Source organism: Hetaerina americana, unplaced genomic scaffold (genome assembly GCF_022747635.1).
Source record: "Hetaerina americana unplaced genomic scaffold, ioHetAmer1.1.p SCAF_6, whole genome shotgun sequence".
NCBI lineage: Eukaryota > Metazoa > Arthropoda > Insecta > Odonata > Calopterygidae > Hetaerina > Hetaerina americana.
Window position 1 is genome coordinate 16542096 of NW_027287205.1, and position 23390 is coordinate 16565485.

The following is a 23390-nucleotide window of genomic DNA, read 5'->3' on the forward strand; positions in this document are numbered from 1 at the left end:
ATTGCACCCATGGAGAAGAATGGGGGGGCACGCTTTACGAGCAGAACACGATGTTCAGATGAACCCTACCGAACCGATTCTGCAGCAGCAGGATCTCGGGAAGAAATCCGTCCTGATCACAGATGATAAGGCATTGAAACCATCGTACCTTCTCAAGGAAATCCCGGAAGGGATCTTCTCATCTCCTTCGTGAGTGTGACCCTGGATGAGACCCAGGTGAAGACATTCTCCACCAATGAGGACGAGCTTCTCGAAATTGCCTGGAGTCCAAAATGCATCCGATCTCACCTCCACGGAAGGCCAATCCGACCAGCCGTTACCGGGGACCTTCAAACGTGAAGGCTGTCGGTTCCCAAGCGCATGCGTTGGCGCCTGAAGGTAAAGAAGGGTGGGACTATCGGGTGGTGGACAAAAGGGGAGAGCCCATTTCGAATGCTGACGCGCTTAGCATCGTATAAAGAGAGAGAGTAGCAAATCAAGAGAAGAAAGGAGAGAGGCAGACGAAGAAACCGACTGGAAGGAGGACGAAGAGGAAGAAATGGCGCACGCGGAAAAATAAAGAGGAAAATGCCGCCGAATCTTCCCAAGAGTGCAAAATAAAAATTAATCGCGAATTCTACGATTCGCCGCCTGGGGGACAGCACAACTCAAAAAGAGAATAAAAAACATATGTTACAAGGTAAGGCATGAAACATGATATAAAGACATACATTCATAGTGGCAGGGTGTACCAACAGTATAAAATAACCCGAGGGAACCGTGCAATCCCACGGAGGTAACTCTGACGACACCTGAAAATGTGCAATAGATATCTTAGGGCCCCTAACTATAGGTCAGTACAAGTGGTAACATGAGCCTTTACACCTCACATGAAGATCTCTCTAGCTTTGCCATGGCACCCAGTGGGGCAAAACGCTACCGTAAGCAAACAAAAATAAATTAATGCATTTTCAGACTTCTAAAAGAATTCAAATTATATTTACATTTTTTTAGATCGCTGAACACTAATTTTTAATTAAAATGATTATTAGATTATAAATACAGTAAGTATATTAGTTTTTTTAATCCTTTATGGTTTACACTATAACATGTTTCAAAATTTGAGATGAACTCGTTTGGCAATATAACTTTTAGATGCATACATACATACACAATGACATCTTTTTAAATAACTAAATTTTCATGCCATGAAATGAACTATTATTATTCAATTGACAAGCTTTGGGCGTGATGAGGTGGAAGTCGAATATAATGAATAACTGATCGTAGCACTTTTCCACTATCAAGTGTAAAAGTGCTACGATCAGTTATTCATTATTAATCTAGCTGATAAAACGTTTAAAACATTTTCAAATAATATTTACTTTCATGATTTTATTTCATATTTCAAAATTTAAATCAGGCAATTTAGAGAGATACATATATGTACATATTGCTACTTTGAAGTATACGGTGAATTTCGCAATCGGCGTCCGTGGCATGAGTGCTCCGTTCGCCTGTCGTCACACTGATTAGTGCGTGCAGGTGCATACTTACTAATCAGTTCAATTCACCATTACGCAGATCAAGTATCGGATACAAACTTACTGTTTCAAATACTGAAAATGGAATTTTTATTTCTAGACTTTCGTCCGGTAAGACACGGATACGGCCCCACTATATGGAGGTACCAATGTAGAAGAACGATGCAAACACCAAAGCGAGACCATTCTCAGAAAATGTGGTGCTGAAGTTCGGTAACTCGAACAAAAAACTGATGATAATCAAAAAAAATGATGATAACTCAACAACCGGATCAAGGAACCAATTTTCTGAGTGAATTATTGAAAAAGCACTTGCAAGTTGAGTTGTACACGGAAGATAAAAATCACTGATTTTCACCCATAGGCCACAAAACCCTGACTGAATTACACCGGAAGCTATCCTGGAGATCAATACCACTAGGACAATTGGATCCCCTTAAAATTCCTCGCATTCAATTCAACGCCAAACTCAGTGACAACATTAACGCCACGGTATGATTTCGGGCAGCGGGAAAGGCAACATCTCCGGATGCCTGCAGATTGACAGTAGAGTGGAACGTGTGCCACACGCCCCTGAGTGCCACGCAGTACTGCATTTCAATTGTGCCCGCAAACGTGCCAATCACGGCTACGGGACCGCGTCCAAGAGTTAAAGCTCAAGAATAAAACATTCTGAACTGTTTGAAGAGGGACATCGAGTACATACATATATTCCATGAAAGCATGAGGAGAAGACGTTTGAAAAATTATTTTCTCAAAGGACGAGCCAGCTTACGAGTTGAGCTCCAAATGTAGTGAATATTATAGGAGAGACCAAAGACCATTATAGTACAAGCATATCGGCAAAAACCTTTTCTTTAATGATTTCAGGGTCCGCAGAGGAATAAACGTGAAGATAGCCATGGTATTATGGTTACTACCGTGAATATTAGCTAATGGGAGCATCTCGAACGATGGATATCCATCCCCTGATATCCATTCTGAATTAGTTTTTCATGAGTCCTAGCAGGGATTCAAGGGCAAACCTCCCAGACTGTTCCCTTTTTTTGAATTATATCACACATAAAATGGAAGAAATAGAAGAAACAGGATCTTAGTAAAATTATTCCGGCGAGAGGAAAATCCTTTGAGCGCAACAAAGGGGAGTATTCAATTCAGTTGGGGAGGTTTCCAAGATTTTATCTGGGACTATGGATGACGACAACGCCACGCAGTGCACCGAGGAAATTAAGCACGTAAAAAACGAAGAAGGTGGACTGTTAACCCTACGCAAATAGAAAGCAAATGACGGCGGTGAGATCCACCCCAAACGCCGGGAACTCCATAGTTCGAGAAGGAAAAGGGCAGTCAGGAAGTGCTATTGGGAGGCCTAACTCCATTTTCGTTTACAGATATAGCAGAGTAAATAAAATCGGGGGTGACTTTATTGCAGTAAAAAACCAATTGCGTTCACAGAGCTGCGGCGATTCCAGATTACAGTTTGGAAAGCGTTTCGGGTTCAATTAAATTCCTGAATTCTATAGACTTTGCGTTTGCATTTTACAGGCCGCCGGACGATAATGATAATTCAATATTAGAATTTGTCCGGCCAATCAAAAGTTTCTAATCCCAATACAACGATCGCGAGATTAAAATCGGTGGATATTTCCATGTCCCATCTATCTAATGGGGCACATTGAGTTTTAAAACGGAGGGTAAAGACAAAGATAGCAGCGAGTCGCTATTAGATTCCTTTACGTTGAATTACATGCGTCAACTTTTCACTCTACCAACTAGGGGCGGTAATATTCTAGATTTATTAACTACAAACTTACCCGAAAAAGTCTTCAATGCAGAAACTATTAAAGGAATTAGTGATCACGGAGCAGTAAACACTAAGTTTTCCCTAAATGGAGTCGGATATAAGAAGCTCAAAATAAAAATTTACTTGACAAATATTGAAAAAAAATTACTTGTTTAAAGAAGAGGACTCTAATAGCTTAAAATGCATGTAACGGAGTCAATTTGCTAATATTAAGGAAGATAGAGGGTTCGTCCGGAAAATAAGGGTACTGAGCTCAGGAAAAAAAATTTATTACACTTTTACATATCTTAAGCTAATATTCCTCAAAATAGGACCCTTGTGAGTCGATACACTTGTTCCAGCGGCGTTCCCATTCCTGGAACGCTCCCGCGAAGGCATCATCGGGAACCTCTCGAAGACTCGTCGTCGACCTCTTCTCTGCCCTCAACGAACATCTTGTGCCACCGAAAGATCATGTTTCAGGACATGGCTGACTCCCCGTAAGCCTGGTTAATCATACCGACAGTTTCGGTAGACGATTTCCCAAGCTTTACCGCAAATTTGATGGAATAACTCTGCTCCAAAAACTTCGGCATCGCGTTCCGTGACGTGGGTCGAGCGTGGAGGTTCGCGTTAACAGAGCTCCTCACTACACCACAGCTCAGAGCCGACTGCCTTTTTCAGCGTCGCTTGCCAACATACCCCCCTCCAATCGCAGCCCGTCAGAGCCCAGGAGTCAGTACACTTATTTTCCGGACGAACCCTGTAGTAAACTCCGAAATGCTGAGGATACGAGGAATCACATCCTTAAAATCACTCGCTCAGCAGTCAACAGCTTTTTTCCACGTAAATTTACAAAAGATAACACAGAACCTAGAAGGCACAACGCGGATATTAGAAAATCATTACGACGCAAAAGCTATGTCACGCCAAGATGAAAAGTATTAGGAACGACATCTCTAGCGACAAAAGGAAAGAGACCACCCACGATTATGAGATATCTAGAGCGAATACCATGAAGGCATTTCGAAAAGCGTCACGCGAATACATAAGGAAAAGATTGACAGAAAATTTTACCAAGATTCCGAAAGCATGTTGGTCTTATGTCGGAGAGATTCAGGGGAATATAGTAAGTCAACAGTTGATTCACTCAAAAACGAGAAAGGCGAAAGAATAACGAGCAGTTTGGAAAAGGCCGACTCGACTAATTTCTTCTATCAATGCGTCGAAATGAATGTCTTCGATAGCTTACCAAATCGTTCTCGCCAAATGATACCCAACATTGACTTTCATACAATGGAATAGAACGTTTGCTGACAATTTTTAACATTAACGAATTATCCTGGCTAAATCAAATACCAGCTTTTATACTCGTACTTTAGGAACTAGCGTCGGAATATGCACCCCATCTAGAAATCCTATTTAAGAAAATGCTATAAGAACAGAAGGTTCCCATTGAATGGAAAATGGCTAATGTAGCAATATCATTTAAAAACGGAGGCAAGGAAAAACCGATCAATTTTATTACCGTACTACCTTGATCAAAAATTTCCCGGAATTTATTCAGAAAATTAAAAATACAAGTTTATTCATCTAAATCTATATTGTCCCCTTCAAAGTAATCCCCATCGACTGCAACACACTTATGCCAGCGCTTGATCCAATCCTCGAAACATTTTTTATATTCGGTTTTCGGTATGTCCATCAGTGCTTCCTGCGATTTTTCCATTACTTCCTCTCGGCTGCTAAAACGCGTTCCCCGTAATGGTTTTTTAACTCGATTGAACAGAAAGAAGTCACAGGGAGCCAAATCAGGTGAATTCGGTGGCTGTTGGATGGTATTTGTTGCATTTTTCGTCAAAAAATTACGAATAATGATAGCACTGTGCGACGGTGCGTTATCATGGTGCAAAATCCACGAGTTTTCTGCCCACATTTCTGGTCTCTTTCGGCGAATTGCTTCACGCAAACGTCTCATAACGCCCAAATAATACTCTTTGTTTACTGTCTGGCCTTCTGGCAAAAATTCATGATGCACTACACCGTTGTAATCCATGAAAACCGTCAGCATTGCCTTCTTTTTTGACTGAAAACGACGTGGTTTTTTTGGTCTCGGCTCATTTGGTGAACGCCATTCACTTGCCTGATGTCTGGATTGCGTGTCGTACTCATAAACCCACGTCTCGTCTCCAGTAATGATCCTTTTGATGAATGTGGGATCGGATTCAGCCTCGCAAATCATGTCTTTTGCGACGTCAACACGGTCTCTTTTTTGCATGAAATTGAGGTCTTTTGGCACCAACTTTGCTGCTACACGACGGAAACCCAAATCATTAACCACAATGTCTTGGGCGGATCCATAGGCAATGTTCAAGTCCTCCGCTATTTCTCTGATGGTTAATTTGCGGTTATTGACCAACATTTCTTTTACTTTATCAATTTTTTCACCGACTTTCGATGTCGATGGTCTGCCACTGCGTTCATCATCTTCGATTGACTCACGACCACTTCTGAACCGCTCGTGCCACTGGTAAACGACCGTTTTTTTTAGAGAATCGTTGCCGAAACACTTTTCCAACATTTCCAACGTCCGTGCGCCACTAAATCCGTTTTTTACGCAAAATTTAATACAAGTTCGTTGTTGCAAATTTAAATCCATTTCTGAAATTGTAAAAAATCGCCAACACACACAGAGATAGATGTACTCTTGGCTACGTAACTTTTGCAAATGTCAAGTTATGACACTAAGATTTAAAGGGAATATCAACAACAGATGTACCAATTTAACAAAAAAAACAGAACTCAAATCGGAACGATGGGAGCGCCACACGGTGGTTATTCCGGGAACTTTTTGATCAAGGTAGTATTTTCCTCATATCCATATCATGCAAGATCATGGAACATGGAATTGCTATTTCGATAGCGAAAAGCCTCGATAGTCAAGGGTTATTGATGAAAAACCAGCACGATTTCCTCCCTGCAGGTCTCTTCTTTGATGTATTCCCATTTTTTCCCTATAGTACCCAACTCCCTGTTCTCACTCATAATTTTCCTCAAACATGCTGCCGTCCCTGTTAATGCTTCCAAATTCCATTTCCTAAGGTGTCTTCCAATTTTATATTTCCGAATCCGACGCTACACTTCATTTAGACTAAATAATAGTCTTGAGTCCGTATTTGCTCCCGGGGAACTGTGCTTAGCCATCGTATAATCTATCTGATAGATTCCTCAATCGCCAGGCTTTTCCCTTGTGTAACTACTCCTTTTGTTGTGTCTGAACCATGTATTCGTTTTTAACCCGTATCCTGCAGAACTCAACTGCTTCCTCCCAACGGTTATTACTCGTACGAGTGTCTACACCGAAATCTCTCACCTCATCACCATCTCTTCCTTCGCCTACCGTCGCATTCCAATCCCCCATTGCTACCAAATGCTTCCTGCACAGAAAATCCGCGATTACATCATTTAACTGATAGTGTACCCTATCGACTTCTTGCTCCATTAGATTACTCGGTGGTAGGAATACTTGAACAATGACCAAGTTCGTTGGTTCCGCATTTACTTCTACATACACGTATAATATTCTATCCATTTCTTGCTCTACGTCAATTAAGCTTTTTCCTACCTTTTTATTAAATACAAGGGCAACTCCTCCTTGGCTCTCGTCCCCTCCACTGTAGATTACTCTATATAACTATCACTCCATTAATCCCCACTATCCTTCCATCTCACCTCGCACATACGTAAAATATCTATATTTCCTCTCGCCATATCTCGCTTTAAATTCTCTTAATTGTCCCGCCCTCAATATCGCTCTAAAATTCTATGTCCCTATCATAACTATTATGGACGTCTTCTGTGCTGTTACCGTCGTATTCGTTTTGCAAGGATTTCATTATATGGCGACCCGTTTCGGGACCAGATAGCGGCCCATTCATCAGCAGAAGAAGAACGAATTGCTAGTGTCTTGTTCTATTGTGGATAGTACATGGAGGACGGGAGGAGAATGGAGGACGGAAGGAGAAGGATAGGAGCGGAGAACGGTATGTTGGGGGGAAGAATGGGGCAGGCTACAATGGCATTGGCAGGAGTGGCATTCAATTTGGATATGAGGAAAGGGTAACTATCTAATCCAGGATTAGATAAATGTTTGCGGATCCGGAGACAATGCTGTTTAATGAACATTCTTGAGTGATCTCGTGTAGAATGACGTTTCTAACCAAATTATTGATTACCCCATATTTGATGATCTCTACTCGACGTACTGGAATGAAGGCCGTGAAGGATAGGAACGAAAAATCAATTATCGAATTAGAGTTTGTGGATGAGGTCATGTTTTGATATCAGACTCTTCGACGGTGACTTTCTGGTAGTTATTAGTTCGGATAGGAAGGGCGTTAGATATTTCACCAACGTAAACAGATTACAATTGGTTACACTGTCATAGGTATCGGTTATTTGAAATTTATTTGAAGTACGGTCCCCGCACGATGAAATCAAAAGAGGGCTGGGGTTGTTTGGGCAGATGATGCGTGCACATATTTTGCGACGTGGCCGAATGCAACGATATCCTATTTCTATTTTATTTAGTACCCAGCGAGCCACCAATAGGGTGTTTGGCAGGGGATGATTACACACCAGACTACCCTTGACCCAAAACACCTTTCCCTCCCACCTCGGTCGGACAAAGGTTATTTTATTCTGATCCCTTATCATTCGTGGGAAAAATGGCATCTTAAATCTTTTTGTTCAGCACTTAATCTCTCGAATTTTACAGACACAATCTCTCCTACCGTAAAACAATGGGGCTGATAACGCATTTTCAATATCATTGCTAAAGAAACATCCTTCCAATTCATGCAAGAGATTTAATTTGTAGGGGATCGGGAAGGTGCGTTGGCTAACGTACAGGCTTCCCACCGAGAATGCCCGGGTTCAAATCCTGGACACAACAAATATTTTTCAGTGGTATCCCGGATCACTACTTGAGGTGCTTTGAGGAGAGCACTTTGAGTGAGTACGACGTCCTTCGGATGGGACGTTAAACTGTGGACCCCTTGGCGCCTTTCGACAAGAGAAGGCTAAGGCCGACGCCGGGTTTCTCTCCACCTTCCCTTTCCCATCCATCCCTAATGGCGCAAATGACCTTAGCTGCCGGTTGGCTCCCATAAAACTACTACTACTAACGTAAATTCGCCCGCAAAGATTGTTCACCCAATTAGGCACAACATGTAATCTATGAATCGAACCACAACTCCTATGTCACCAAATATATGATTATTTACTTCAATGGATAATTAACCTTACTCCCTTCTTCCTGCCTACTTATCAGTACGTACACTTGGATTTCCAATAAGTTGCCCGGGATTGCTCTTATTTCTACGAATTATTTTTTATCACATTGGTTTTACGTTCACTGCCCTTACTCCGAATTTCCTATTCAGTACGAAAACTACCCCACGATGACTCTCCTCCCCCATTATAAATTACACTTTAACTATCGCTCCAATTATTCCCACTTTCTATTTCACCTCACACAGGCCTCATCACCATCGTCAGTATTTCAATCCTAGGATTGGTTTCCTCCATTCTACTCAATTGAATGTCAATTCCCTCAATCCCTAATACCTTCTCTGTTTTACGTCCTCCTTAATTTGTCCTATGTGCATGTCTCTTGGTCTTCCTCGTGAAATTATTCCTCGTGTTATATTCCTATTCAATCCATTGTGCCTCAATATGTGTCCAATCCATCTTTTTCTTTCTTTGCCGCAGAACTCTCCATATGGTCCTATAATCTTCCGCTCTTCTATATACTTTCTCATTCGTTACTCTGTCTGTCCATTTGATCTTCAGCATGCTCCACAAAAATAGGTGACGAATTGCTCCCTTGTTTCCAGCCTTAGGTTCTTTGGAGATATTAATTGCCCCTTCTTCATGAATGCGTTCTTAGCTTGAGCTAATCCTCGCTCGATGTCGGTCGAACTTCTTCGATCTCATGCTATGTTGCTGCCCCGGTTGATGAAGGATTCCACTTACTCTAGTTTCACCCCTCGAATTGTGATACCGGCATTCAGCTTCTCTCTTCCCGGCAAAAGGATTTTAGTTTTCTTCTTGTAGATGTTCATATTATATTCCCCCGGTACTTGGTCCATAGCACTTAGAGTTGCTTCCAGGTTCTCTCGCGTGTCCGCCACTACTGCGATGCCATCTGCAAACCGGAGCATGTTGATTTCTTCTCCATTTACCTTGACTCCTTGATACCCTATATTCTTGGGCTTCTTTTATTGCCTCTTCCAGGTATGCGTTGAATATTGTTGGCAAGAGGTTGCATCCTTGTCTTTTTCTTTTGTTAATTTTGGCTTCTCTTTTTCTTCAATTTTTCATTTGTATTGCTGTAAAATGATTCTTGTAGAGGTTATGGATAATTCTTCTGTCGTTGTAGTCCAATTCAAGCGCTTATAATATCTTGAACATCTTGTTCCATTTGACGTTGTCGAAGGCCTTCTCCAAGTCCACTAATGCCAATGTAATGGCTTATTGACGTGTCTCATTTTTTCGGCCAGAACTCTCAAGCTGAGGATTGCTGTCTTGCTCCTTGGTTTTTCCCGAATCCGAATTGGTTCTCTGAGAGGTTTCCTTCTATCCTTCGGCTAATTATCCGAGTAAGGATTTGCGATACTTGAGTCACCAAGCTCAATATTCTGTATTCTCCGCATTTATCTGTTTTCGGTTTCTTCGGTATTGCAATCATTATACTTTTCTCAATGTCTTCTGGTATCTTTCCGCTGCCATAGCTATCTTGGATTATTCCATAGAGGGCATCCTTCGCTTTGACCCCGGCTGACTTGATTATTTCTCCGTTTATTTTGTCAATTCCTGGTGGCTTATTGTCTCTCAGGTCTGCCGCGGCTCTGTCGAATTCGCTTCTTAATATATGCGGACCCCGATCATTTTTACCTATCATGCTTCCGTCTTTTGTTAAGCCATCTTCTAGTGGTTTGGGAGCTTGATAGAGTATTTCAATGTATTCATACCATCTATTCCCAATGCCGTCACCATCTATTAGTATTTTTCATTAGCGGCTCGGATGTTTAGCGATTTTTTTTCTTTCTACGAATTCCTTCTTCACTAGTTTTATCAGCCGTCTCGCTATTGCCATTGTTCATGTTGTCATTGATTTCCTCACAGCAGCTTTCTTTCCGTTCTTCCTTTGCCTTCTTGCACTCTCGTATGACATGGTTCAGCAACTGTTAATAGAGGCATTCATCACTTTCCTTTCTTGGATTCATGTATTTTCTTCTTTCGTCTATGAGACCCCTTATTTGAGCTGTTATCCACGGCTTCCTATATACGAGTATTTCCGCCTTATTCACAAGTAGCTCAACTGCAGCTTTAGGAATTATATCCTTCAATACTTTCCATCGACCGTCAGTGCTGGTATTTTCATTATTTCCTTCTATTTCCCTTTCGACGGCCGTGGTGAACTCTTCTCTTGCGCTCTTTACTTCTAGTACCTTTGTGTTCCATCTGGGTTGTGTCTCGTTCTTCACCTTCTGGTATCGCAGTTTGCTGTCCATGATCACCAGGTTGTAATTACTGCGCCGGGGTAGCTCTTACACGTCTTAACTTGGTTCATGAACCTCTTCCCGACACAGGTCTACTATGCGTGTATTTCTTCTCTCCATTTGTCGTTTGGCATTTCATAACTTACCTGTCCTCAGCATCGCACTAACAGTTGAAGTCCTTCTTTTCATTTCATTTATTTAATTATGCACCCTACAAGCCACCCGGACCCAGTAAGTCACCCGGACCAGAGGATCTTCCCGTATGGGTACTGAAAGAGCTCGCACCATAAATCATGCCTTTTTCTGAATACATATTTAATAAATCGATTCCAGAAGGTGTCGTCCCTTTGGACTAGAAAATAGCCAGCATCATAACTATTTTATAAAGCGGAAATAAACAAGACCCCGGTAATTACGGACCAATATATATAAACTCCCTCGCCTGTTAAGTCTTGTAACACACTATTCCTAGTAACGTCATGGCATTCCTCGACACTTACAACCTATTATCCAGACAACACGGATTCAGAAGGAGAGATCATGTGAAACGCAGATGGGCCTTTATATACAAGACGTTCTACAATCGGGGGGAAACACTAATAAGTAGGTGCGATGTTTTAGGATTTCAAAAAGGCCTTTGATAAAACTCCATACGCTAAATTAATTCACAAGTTGCAATGTTATGGAAAAACGACTAAATAATAAACTGGATTCGGTACTTCCTAACTGACCGCAAACAAAGGGTAGAGATAGATGGCTCAAGCTCTAATTATGTGCAAGAAACATCCGGCGCCCCACAGGGTAGTGTCATAGGACCACTACTATTTCTTAAATACATAATGATATCACCAGGACAATACGCAGTATATGACTCTTTGCCGACGAGACTGTAATCTACAGGGAAATAGCCAATGACGCAGATCGTGAATCACTAAAAACTGACTTAAACAACATTAAAAAATGGTGCGAAGAATGGGGGTTGGAATTAAATACGAAAAAAATGTATCATCATGCATTTCTTATACGATAAAAAACACAACCAAAGTTTACCAACAGACACACTCGGAGGCGCTCGGATGAGCGTCGTGGGTGAAGTAAAATACTTGAGGAGTCACCATTGCATCGGATCTTTCTTGGGGAAAACATATACGCACGATTTGTGTAAAGGGCCCTAAAAGTTGGCAATCGTCAAACGCATAGTCGGAAGGTTTGGCGACGATAAAGAGAAGAAAACGTGATATTTATCTTTAGTAAGGCCCCACATTGAGTATGCGGCGAGCATTTGGGATCCTTTTCAAAAAACATCAATGACAAAATTGAATAGGGTACAGAGAAAGGCCGCTAGGTTTGTTAAAAACTCGAACCGGACACAAAAGCGTCACACATTTAATAGGGCATCTGGGGTGGGAACCCTAATATACATGCCAAGACTCGGGGCTAGATTAAACTTATTACTAAGATATAAAGCTTGTGGTTTTGAATCCGACATTGGAGATATAATTAGGCCTCCTAATTGCATTGACAAGGCCGACAATTGCTACAAAATTAAAGAGATTGTCGAACTGATAGATTCAAGTATTCGTTTTTCCCGCACACTATTCCTGACAGCAATAAAAGGGGGAACATCTAAGAAAATAATAGGTATACGCTGCTGAAAATAGGGGTATACAAGATTAAATTCCCACAGAATACTCTCCAAGCCTGCGTCCTAACGTCCCCCATCGTGCGCCCTTGTTCCAGGTGGAGTGTAGGTGCATAATGCATATGAAGTAATGTATTTGTGAATTGTCCGTCCGGAATGCGTAGAATACTAACCACCAATTAGTGTCTTAATTGCATGTGTGCCTGCCTTCTTAACTTATTTTCCTATCCTCTTCCTGCAGGTATAGGAATAGCTGCTAACCATGTAATACTAGTGATACATGTAGCCTTGTTGCTTGATTCGTGTTCGGTCGCCCCCTTTCTAAGCGGTTTTCGATGGATCACGAGGTGCCAGATGCATGAGGAATTAGAGGGAATATATGTAGGATGGCTGGTGACCTACCAGCCCCTGCCACACGTCCTTGCGACGGCTTACGAGGTATTATGTAGATGTAGATAAGTTTTAATAATTGTTGCATGAAAAAATTAGGAAAAATAAATCAGCAAATATAAAAACACAAATACATTGTCGTTCTAATGTCATGCAATGTGCAATGATCTCAGAGTAGAAGAGTTTTCTTGCGCGATTTTTGAACATTAGCTGACCCAGGGTAGCTATTCTGGTTAGGAGTCGGAATAAATTGCTGGCATATCGCCTATATACTACCTTGATCAAAAAGTTCCCGGAATAACCACCGTGTGGCGCTCCCATCGTTCCGATTTGAGTTCTGTTTTTTTTGTTAAATTGGTACATCTGTTGTTGATATTCCCTTTAAATCTTAGTGTCATAACTTGACATTTGCAAAAGTTACGTAGCCAAGAGTACATCTATCTCTGTGTGTGTTGGCGATTTTTTACAATTGCAGAAATGGATTTAAATTTGCACCAAAGAACTTGTATTAAATTTTGCGTAAAAAACGGATTTAGTGGCGCACGGACGTTGGAAATGTTGGAAAAGTGTTTCGGCAACGATTCTCTAAAAAAACGGTCGTTTACCAGTGGCACGAGCGGTTCAGAAGTGGTCGTGAGTCAATCGAAGATGATGAACGCAGTGGCAGACCATCGACATCGAAAGTCGGTGAAAAAATTGATAAAGTAAAAGAAATGTTGGTCAATAACCGCAAATTAACCATCAGAGAAATAGCGGAGGACTTGAACATTGCCTATGGATCCGCCCAAGACATTGTGGTTAATGATTTGGGTTTCCGTCGTGTAGCAGCAAAGTTGGTGCCAAAAGACCTCAATTTCATGCAAAAAAGAGACCGTGTTGACGTCGCAAAAGACATGATTTGCGAGGCTGAATCCGATCCCACATTCATCAAAAGGATCATTACTGGAGACGAGACGTGGGTTTATGAGTACGACACGCAATCCAGACATCAGGCAAGTGAATGGCGTTCACCAAATGAGCCGAGACCAAAAAAACCACGTCGTTTTCAGTCAAAAAAGAAGGCAATGCTGACGGTTTTCATGGATTACAACGGTGTAGTGCATCATGAATTTTTGCCAGAAGGCCAGACAGTAAACAAAGAGTATTATTTGGGCGTTATGAGACGTTTGCGTGAAGCAATTCGCCGAAAGAGACCAGAAATGTGGGCAGAAAACTCGTGGATTTTGCACCATGATAACGCACCGTCGCACAGTGCTATCATTATTCGTAATTTTTTGACGAAAAATGCAACAAATACCATCCAACAGCCACCGAATTCACCTGATTTGGCTCCCTGTGACTTCTTTCTGTTCAATCGAGTTAAAAAACCATTACGGGGAACGCGTTTTAGCAGCCGAGAGGAAGTAATGGAAAAATCGCAGGAAGCACTGATGGACATACCGAAAACCGAATATAAAAAATGTTTCGAGGATTGGATCAAGCGCTGGCATAAGTGTGTTGCAGTCGATGGGGATTACTTTGAAGGGGACAATATAGATTTAGATGAATAAACTTGTATTTTTAATTTTCTGAATAAATTCCGGGAAATTTTTGATCAAGGTAGTATATCGCCGATATACTACAGACGGTAATAGCGACGATCGCGATTCTGAATCCTGGGTCGCAATAAATGGCGTCGGATAATAGCGACCCTCGGTCGTAATAATCTGGCCCCGCCCCTTCCACAAAGGAGAAGTGGCAACAAAGCGTTGAGCATTCCTGCCAGCCGAAATTCCCTTGCAAGACCACCAAACCAGCCAATCCAATTTCGAAAGAATGATGGAGGGGGAACACTTCCCAATTCTAATCGTAGACAAAAAAATGGGCGACGCATGTAAATTAACTGATATTGCTACAAGTTCTGCAGAATAGGTAAAAATAAACATATGCTCCGATACTGAGTAATACTTTAAAGTGACTACAACATTTGTATTGATTTTCACTACGACGACCACTAAGGGATGCCTAAAATGATGTGAAGACAATCCTGATACGTATATCCATGTCGTACGTATCCCGTACACGTATCCTGATACAGGATACGTACGACATGGAAGGTGTTTTCTTTAGCAATGACGTTGAAAATGTATTATTAGCCTCATCGTACTACGCTAGGAGAATTCATGTAAAAAAAATGTGAGAGATTAAGAGTAGAACAGATAGATAACGCGTCGTCTTTCCCATTAACGATATGGGGTCGGAATAACGCTGTCCGACAGCGCTGGGGTAGAGGGGGGGAGGAGAGAGTAATTTCGACCAAAAGTACTCCGGTGTGACATCACCCCCTGCCACTCACCCTAGCGGTGGCTTGCAGTTTACTATTTTACAGCTGACTATAAAATTAGCATTGGCAATGAGTGCTAGCATATAGCTATTTCTGCATTTGAAGAAACTTGAGGCGTGAATAATATACAACTAGCGAAACGTGTTCTCGAGGTGTGACCGCTGCTTAAATTCATCATTCTCGCTACATGATGTAGCATCCCAGTGTTGCAGCTGCTGACATTATGTATAATTTCTTGAATGAATTCAAACATTTTTAATTTTTACATCCGTGTTAATATTTTGGGGCAACCTTGCGAGGTGCCAACTTTTGTAATAGTTGTAATCCTTATGATAATTCATTGCGACTTGCATTGAAAACGCGTGCAATGCTCACATAGCCTTTGCTGAAATTGTGGAGGGTTAGGTCGGAAATAAAATTGAGAAAGTACTATTTCTCCTCATTTAAATTGTTGACTTTTCATTCCACTGGAAATTATTATTAAAAATTGCTAAATTAAGGTTCAGCTATCTCCACAACTGGTTTCCAACGATATAGGAAAAGATGAAATATTCAAGAATCGTAACATGAGATAGGAATAAGAAGTTGTGGCTTACGTAAGCAGGAAACAATAAGAAATATTATCTTTAAGACGAAGTTCACCGCAGATTGTGACAAATATAACATCAAGTATAATGATTCATCCAAAAAAAGAAATATGCACGCACACCTCACTGGGTTATTACTTAAAACTTCATTGCAAATGAGAAATAGAACTATGAGCACATACTTCATTCGAGTGGGCTTCATAGCCTCTGATATAAAAGTGGTCAACTCCTTTTATGTTTAACGTATATTTCCATTTTCCACTCACAGAACTATCGCGACTGAAACATTGAAAATATAAATTACGTTTTCAAAATTCTTTTGAAATTTTAATCGTTCCCTTCCTTACATCTCCTTTCCGAATGCTGTTAAAATGCATTGGAAATACATGTATTTACATAGACCCCGCCAATTTTCCCTAGGATAATTATGTACGAAAACAATGAAAATATGGCACGAGTTCTGCATTATTATGGAAAACAGTGTCACACTTATAAAACGCGATCCTCAACGGATATATGCACGACGGGGTGCCGCATGCGGTTTTAATTATTACTAAGAAATAACCGAAATATCTGGATAAAATGTAATCTGCAAATTAATTAATGCATATGTATATTATTCTGCCAATTACTGCTATTAATGCCGATATATTTTGTTTCAGAAAGCCGCAATTGAGGTAATTCACAGAATGGAGATAATAGAGGTACGCAGCGTGATTGAATACCTTCATTTGAAAGGTGAGAGAGTGCCAGGCAACCCCACTTGGATGAAATGATGGCTATCCATGGAAATGATAGCCCGTAATATGATACAGTTGTGAGATGGAAAAGGAATTTGGAAGCTGGCTACATGTCCCTCACAGACGATACATGAAGTGGACGACCACAGTGAAGAAAGTGGAGAACTTGATCTTATTAGACCAAATAGCAACTACGCAAATGATCACAAATGAGACTGATTGAATTTACGGCATGGGGAAAATTATTCACCAATAATTGCACATGTCAAAGGTGACAACACGCGTGGTTCCATGACTACTGACCCCTTTTCAGAAGCAAACATGGCGCGACCTGTCAATGGAGATGTTGAATATTTCGGAGCAAGACGAAAAGGATATTTTTGGTCGCCTGGTACAACCTTCAATCTATCAACATCATCTGGAGACAAAAGAGATGAGCAAGGAAGCACATCGACTCACCTGCCACGAAGAAGACTATTTTATTTATTTATTACTTACATAGTACCCACCAATCTCACTCTGCGCCCTCTGCTAAACACCGCTATGGTGTTTAGCAGAGGGTGATTATACACCAGACTACTTATAACAAAAAATAAGTACCTCTTCTACTCCGTATACTTCCTTCCTTCATTCATTCTATCAAACATCCCTATCCTATCCCTGCCCCTTCCTTGCTTGTCTAACATTTTCCACTCTATCACAGTCTTCAACATCAGTGCCAGATGGCTCGGCATTCATCTTTCCTGCCTCCTTTGGATTTCTCCCAACAATCCCCTCTCCTCCTACACCATGACTAGCACTTCACCGTTTGTTTTCCTTTCTGTCCATTTCACCTTCTCCATTCTTCGCATCCCACAGCCACATTTCCAAATCCTCCAATCTACGCCTGGCATCCTGATTCAATGACCACGTTTCCGCGCTGTACCAATGCCTTTCTAAACGTCCTTTCTCAATGCCTCTGTCATCAACTCTCTCCTCCTTACAGGAATAAAACGTTCATTGCCTAACGCAATTCGTATCCTTATGTTCCTCATACTTCGACCAATTTGGTCCAAAACACTTCCGAGTTAGATAAACTAGTTCTCCTAGCTCTAGTTTTTACCCTGTTATTTTAACGTTTAGCTTAGCCTTTCTCCATCTGGAAAACCGCATAGCCTTTATTTTATTTACCTTTATTCTCATCCCATATCTATAGCACTGACTTGCCAATTTACTCAGCAATGCTTTCAACCCCTTGACAGACTGACAAACTAAAGCTTGATCATCAGCAAATCGAACTGATTTTAGGAAATCTCCACCGACTTTCATTCCCATCTCCAGTTCTTCCCACACCTCTTCAATAATTTCCTCCGCAAATACATACGTTCAACACCACGTGATAATGGACAACGCTATCATACTCTTCTTCCTAACACTGCCCATCCGGACTCGTCATCCACCACTCGCAGTCTGAGATATGTACAGGATTAGTCTCCCAACCCTCCAAGTTACTCTTATTTTATGCGGTATATTCATTATTTTTTCCCAATACACTATACCAAACGCCTTTTCGAAATCTTCAAAACAGGCAAAAATATAGTTTAAAGGTATTCTATGTTTCTCTTTATCGTCTATATAATTGTTGACTATTGATGCGTACCACTGTGTAACTAGCAATTATATGATATTTTGTTCGACCATGGAAAGACTCCATCTCTTACACTGACCTCTCCTGGGTGAAACACATACGGGGAATATTTGGACGAGCTAATAAAAAAATTACATTTATTACGAGAGTATTGGAGAGACGTGATGAAAAGTTTTCAGAGAAATATTATACTTCGCTCATTAGACCTTATTCACAATATGCTGCCAGTACATGGAATCCCCACGAAGTTGGATTAATTGCCGAATTAGTACGCGTGCAGCGTAGAGAAGATATATTTGCAAAACATTATGAAAACGGAGTAGCGTATCAAAATTATTAGAGGGTCCCTGTCGGGATTCACACGCGGCGCGAAGGTTACTTTACGTGTGAAATTTCTCGCATAAATTAGAAGGATGTCTCTTTAGTAATGATGCTGTAAATGTGTTATCAGTACTATTGTACTACGGTAGGAGAGATCATGTAAATAAAATTAGAGAGATTAAGTGTAGATAAGATGTTCCCTAACATTAGTGACCTCATCATTGCTATGGTCTCTACCCCTCCTGAACACAAACTAATTATCCTGTAAGTAATCATTTGCCCTACTCTCAATCCTCTCTCTGATGATCCTGACTACCACTTAAGCTGCGGTAAAATCAAACATTGTTCTATAGTTCTCACATATGCCTTCCTTCTTTTGTGGCATGGAAACTGCCACTCATCTGATGAAGTCTACCGGCAAAATTCCTTCCTTGTCAAGGATTCGAAATTTTCCTTCCATATTTTCCTTAACTCTTAAGCAGCGCCGAGGTAATGTTGTCTACCCCACTGCCTAATTTTATTTCAAATTTCTTAATGCCATTTCTATCTGGCTATTACATATTGCCGGGCCTAAGCTATTCACAAAGTCATATTCTTTTACTTTCCATGTCTAAGCTTGCTGACCTAATATGTTAACCATAGATATCCTCTCTGTATTCTTTATCTCTTTCAAATCTTTCATGCTCGTAGTCATGACATCCTGGCAAGGATAGCGCGGCGCTTTTTCATTTCGAATATTAGTCCAGGTGTCATAAATTGGTACACTATAAAATAGCCCTGGTTCAATTACTGTAAAAATAGCCATGATTATGCAATGCTTAAATAAATTAAATCCATTCCAAGGCATTGAATAAATAATGTTACGGGATACACTTCGGTTTGATCACCTTCACTTTTGGCAGCGGTCATTTTGCCCTTTTCGGTCTTGGATATTTCCTGAAGTAAGGCTCAAAATAAAAGTCTGAGCCTTAAACTTCAGAATGAATTTTTTTAAAGAAATGGTATTTTATTAATTTTATTTTTGAAAGACTGAGTAGAGTAAAAGCTTTAGGATGTAAGATTTAAAAAATGCTTCTTATCAATTGCGCGCAAGACATTTTTAGTGAACGCGTCATTCCCGGTAATAACATAAATTTGGCCCAGCCAAACAATCTTTAATACCGCCCGGTGATGCACAAATGAAGGTTGCCCTCCCACTACATCCATGGCAAGTATAAAAGGTCTCCAGCCAACAGCATCACCTCGTTTCACCCAATGTTTCAGCAGGCTGCCACTAGAAATATGCCTACACGAATGCTATTTTTTAACTATCACAGATTACTCTTATAACCCCTGCCATACACCCTCGTGGCGGCTCGCAGGGTTAGGTGTGGACGTATAACTCATCGCGTTCATACCCGCCGGTGACCCGAGACGTCATCACCCGGATTTGAACCCGGGACCTTCAAAGAGCCAGCCGCTCATCGCCCAAGGGCGAGATTTCGATAAGCGCCAACCAAACGAAAGTAACACTTCTCTTTGAAGTTCATTTGTCATTCCATCGATTTTATCGTATAAACCAAATTTCGACAACAAGTTATTTAATTTATAAATTGCAAATATTTACCATGTTATCCGCGGCTACAGTTTTCGATTCAAGTATCATTGAGTTGAACGTTTTACGAAATACGTCCTGTATTAAACCAAATTGGCAAATGCCTAAATTAGCATTTTTGAAGAAAACTATATCATAATTTTTCCAGACATTTTCTTGAAATTTATATTCACTAACATGTTACCATTTATTGACAGCCTCATTCAAAATTACACCATAAAATGGAATATTCGAAAGCCTACGATCGATGGCAAAAATGTTGTGATATTTTTTTCTGCCAACGGCTGACAACGTTTACAAGTTTACAATCTAAATGGTAACCGAAAGTGTATAGGTTAAACAATATCATCACATAGAGTGTGATTCTTCTAAGATTAAGTCAAAATATACGTCACTGCCTTGTTAATCATACCCAATAGTAAATTACCCAATAGTAAATGCAAGAGAAGATTCTTAATTCGTAGGTTTCGGTAGCTCAAGTCATTATCATGATTTTGATATGATCTTGGTAACGATTTAGCTTCGTCGTGCTGTAAGTAACCAAAGACGAAAAGACACTCGACTAAGTACTCTACATTGGTAGTGATTCCTAGGAAATGAATGAGACTACTCTGCACAGCGCCTCCCAAAGAAGCAATTCTCGATTGAGAAGCGATATCCATTCACTTTGGCATTTATAATCTGAGGACAGAATCAGGGAAATAATACTAACAGACTATGATGCTTGTATTCACTGAGGAGAGAATTTTTATAGATAACTAGATAGAGAATTTTCGACTATCTTGCGGAGAGGCTATTTTTTAAATTAATGCTAAAAAATAGACACGCCACTTGACTTTTTTGTCTTAGCGGGAGAATTATCTGCAGGAACACAATTACAGCATATACTTGCACTACATGTACCTGATTAACAGTGCAGAAGGATTCAAAGTGAAATATGATCATTTATTTCCTTAAACAAACGGCTGTCATTCAAATCACAAGGAACACGAAAGCGATTCCAAGTGGAAGCATTCGGTGACAGCTTTGGCTTTGTATAGCTTCACTCATAACCTAGAAAAATTAGTAGTTACATCAATTTATAATAGCAGAGTTATGTCAGTTTCACTCTGTTACTATCCGCATGAATGTTTTAAACGTCCTATAAACAGCCACAAAAGACGGGACACTTCACAGATAATTCGCCATTTATAACGACTGACTAATAAAAGCAATCGGCAACAAAAACACATACTTTCAATATATGTAGTAAATTTGCCTGGAATGGAAAGCAGTTCGGTATTCATAAACAGGCAGAGGGTCTCTAAGGAAACCGATATTTATCGTAACAGTTGTCTTTGTTTAGTTACACCTCACTGAGAGAGCTATTATCATAGAGGACTTAACCACAACAGATCAAAAGCACGTTGATGACCTGTGTAATTGACATCAATTGAGTTACGTGCATACCTAAGAAATGAACATCACTGTAGACAAAACTGAACGTTTAATTTCCCGAGAGTATTTCGCCTCTGCCGAACCCACTTTAGTCGTGACCTAAAGCCTACGCCCACGTAATCCCATAAAAATATGCTACATCGCATGACGGTGCAATCCGATTAATGAAGCGCCACCGCGCTGTTGCGAAATCTCCATCGTAAACAACATTTCACCAGATAACAGACAATCGTCGTGTCGACTCCACAATCCACCAACGCGAGCATCTGTGAAATTCGAAACGATTACGGCGATTGGAAACCATAATTCACATTTCGTAGAACGTGGTCTGGATGCCAAGTAAAAGTTTGGACCGTTTATTAGAGAAATTTTACTCGGGCTAGACGAGGCACAAAGGCAGTGAGCCGTGAGTGAGGCGTGCTTGCTTGCTCCCTCGGTCCCTTTTTCTTGACCACAGCTGCAACGAACGTTGCGAATATAATAGTGGCGGCGAACGGCCAAAGTGATGAAGAACGTTCCCATGGGGAAAGCAAAATTAACACGGCGACGAATAGTGCGATTATTATTAACGAGACAGCTAAGAAACTGGCCGCGGCCCGGGCTCCAATTGAGGGCCGGGGCCAAAGGTACCTAAAATGCAAACCCATCTCTCGAAAACGAACTAGTCAATACTAAGTACTAAGTTCAATCAAGTACTTGTTCAAGAGACAACTGAGCACTCAAGTTCAATCGGATCTACTATCCGAGCATTTAAAAGATTTACCTCGGCGTAGATGATAGGGTTTACGAAAGATTAAACGAAAGGCAAACTCACCTTGAGATGTTATTTATATAGACTTGCGTCAGATTGTAGCATGGAACAAAGTTGAAAAAATGCAGCTGAGGGCAGGAACGGGGAAGAAGCAGAAACTGATCCTGCACTAGGAGTAAGGTGTGCACACTCAGCGCACAGTGGTGAATGCAGTCCTTAAATTAACTGACATAGCACACAAAACACCCACACACTCGCGCCATAACAGGGAGAGGACATTTGTTTGCTCGCATCACTTTCCTCGGGAGAAGCACGTATCCAACGCCCAGAACACTCTCTCTTTCCTCGACACGCCAGAAATCGAGACGGCGCAGGGTCCAAGCTAATTCGGAATCCAAAGGCTGATAATTACGTCACACGCTCACACCTGTAGCTGCCGATGGGTTATCGGCAGTGATAACAACCACGCGAAGTTTAGCGAGACTGACGCACTTGAATGTAGGGGCAACGCACCAACAACACTGAATGGGACCAACAAGCAACCGTCAATGGCTAGGCATGGATTTTTGTCGAGGGACGGTGAAGATTCGTGAGATGAGGCCCGCCTGGCGGCAAAGAAGGAGTGGCGGGCTGCTCAGCTTCATACTCCTGTATTCGGGGTCACACACATCAACCCGAGAATAGGAAAACAAACATCAAAGTTACGCGGGAGGATGATATAGCATCCCGCCTTGACGTCCAAATTGCGGAAACTATCCCTTTCTTTCTCCCTCGACGTTACTCGTACCTCTCATAACTACTACAGCTCTCACCGAATCACAAACCGACTTCCTGCCCGAAGAAGTTTTCGTTTCACCGTATCCCACAGTAGAGTTTCTATTCTTTAATTAATTCAGGCCCGAGCCGAGAGAGGGAGGATAGTACCTTGTAGCACGGGCAGGGATGCAAGGAGTTTCAAAATTGTCCGTTAGTAGCGCCAAGGATCTTATCGTTCGCCGGGTTCATTTGAAGTCTTTTTGTGAGTTTTTCTTTTTTGTTTCCATTGGTTTGAATTTTGATTGAATGTTTATGGGCATATATGTATTATTATTTGGTATTTTCTTCAAA

General features: G+C 41.1%; 1 protein-coding gene across 1 annotated transcript in view; it reads right to left on the reverse strand.

The window, feature by feature from the left end:
- LOC139695088 (pleckstrin homology-like domain family B member 1) overlaps nt 1–23145 on the reverse strand; it is a 102699-nt gene extending 79554 nt beyond the window's left edge. The window contains exon 1 of the mRNA XM_071593715.1: nt 22347–23145. The gene's annotated coding sequence lies outside the window, so the exon portion shown is untranslated. The remainder of the gene's footprint in view (nt 1–22346) is intronic.
- Nucleotides 23146–23390: the final 245 nt, after the last annotated feature.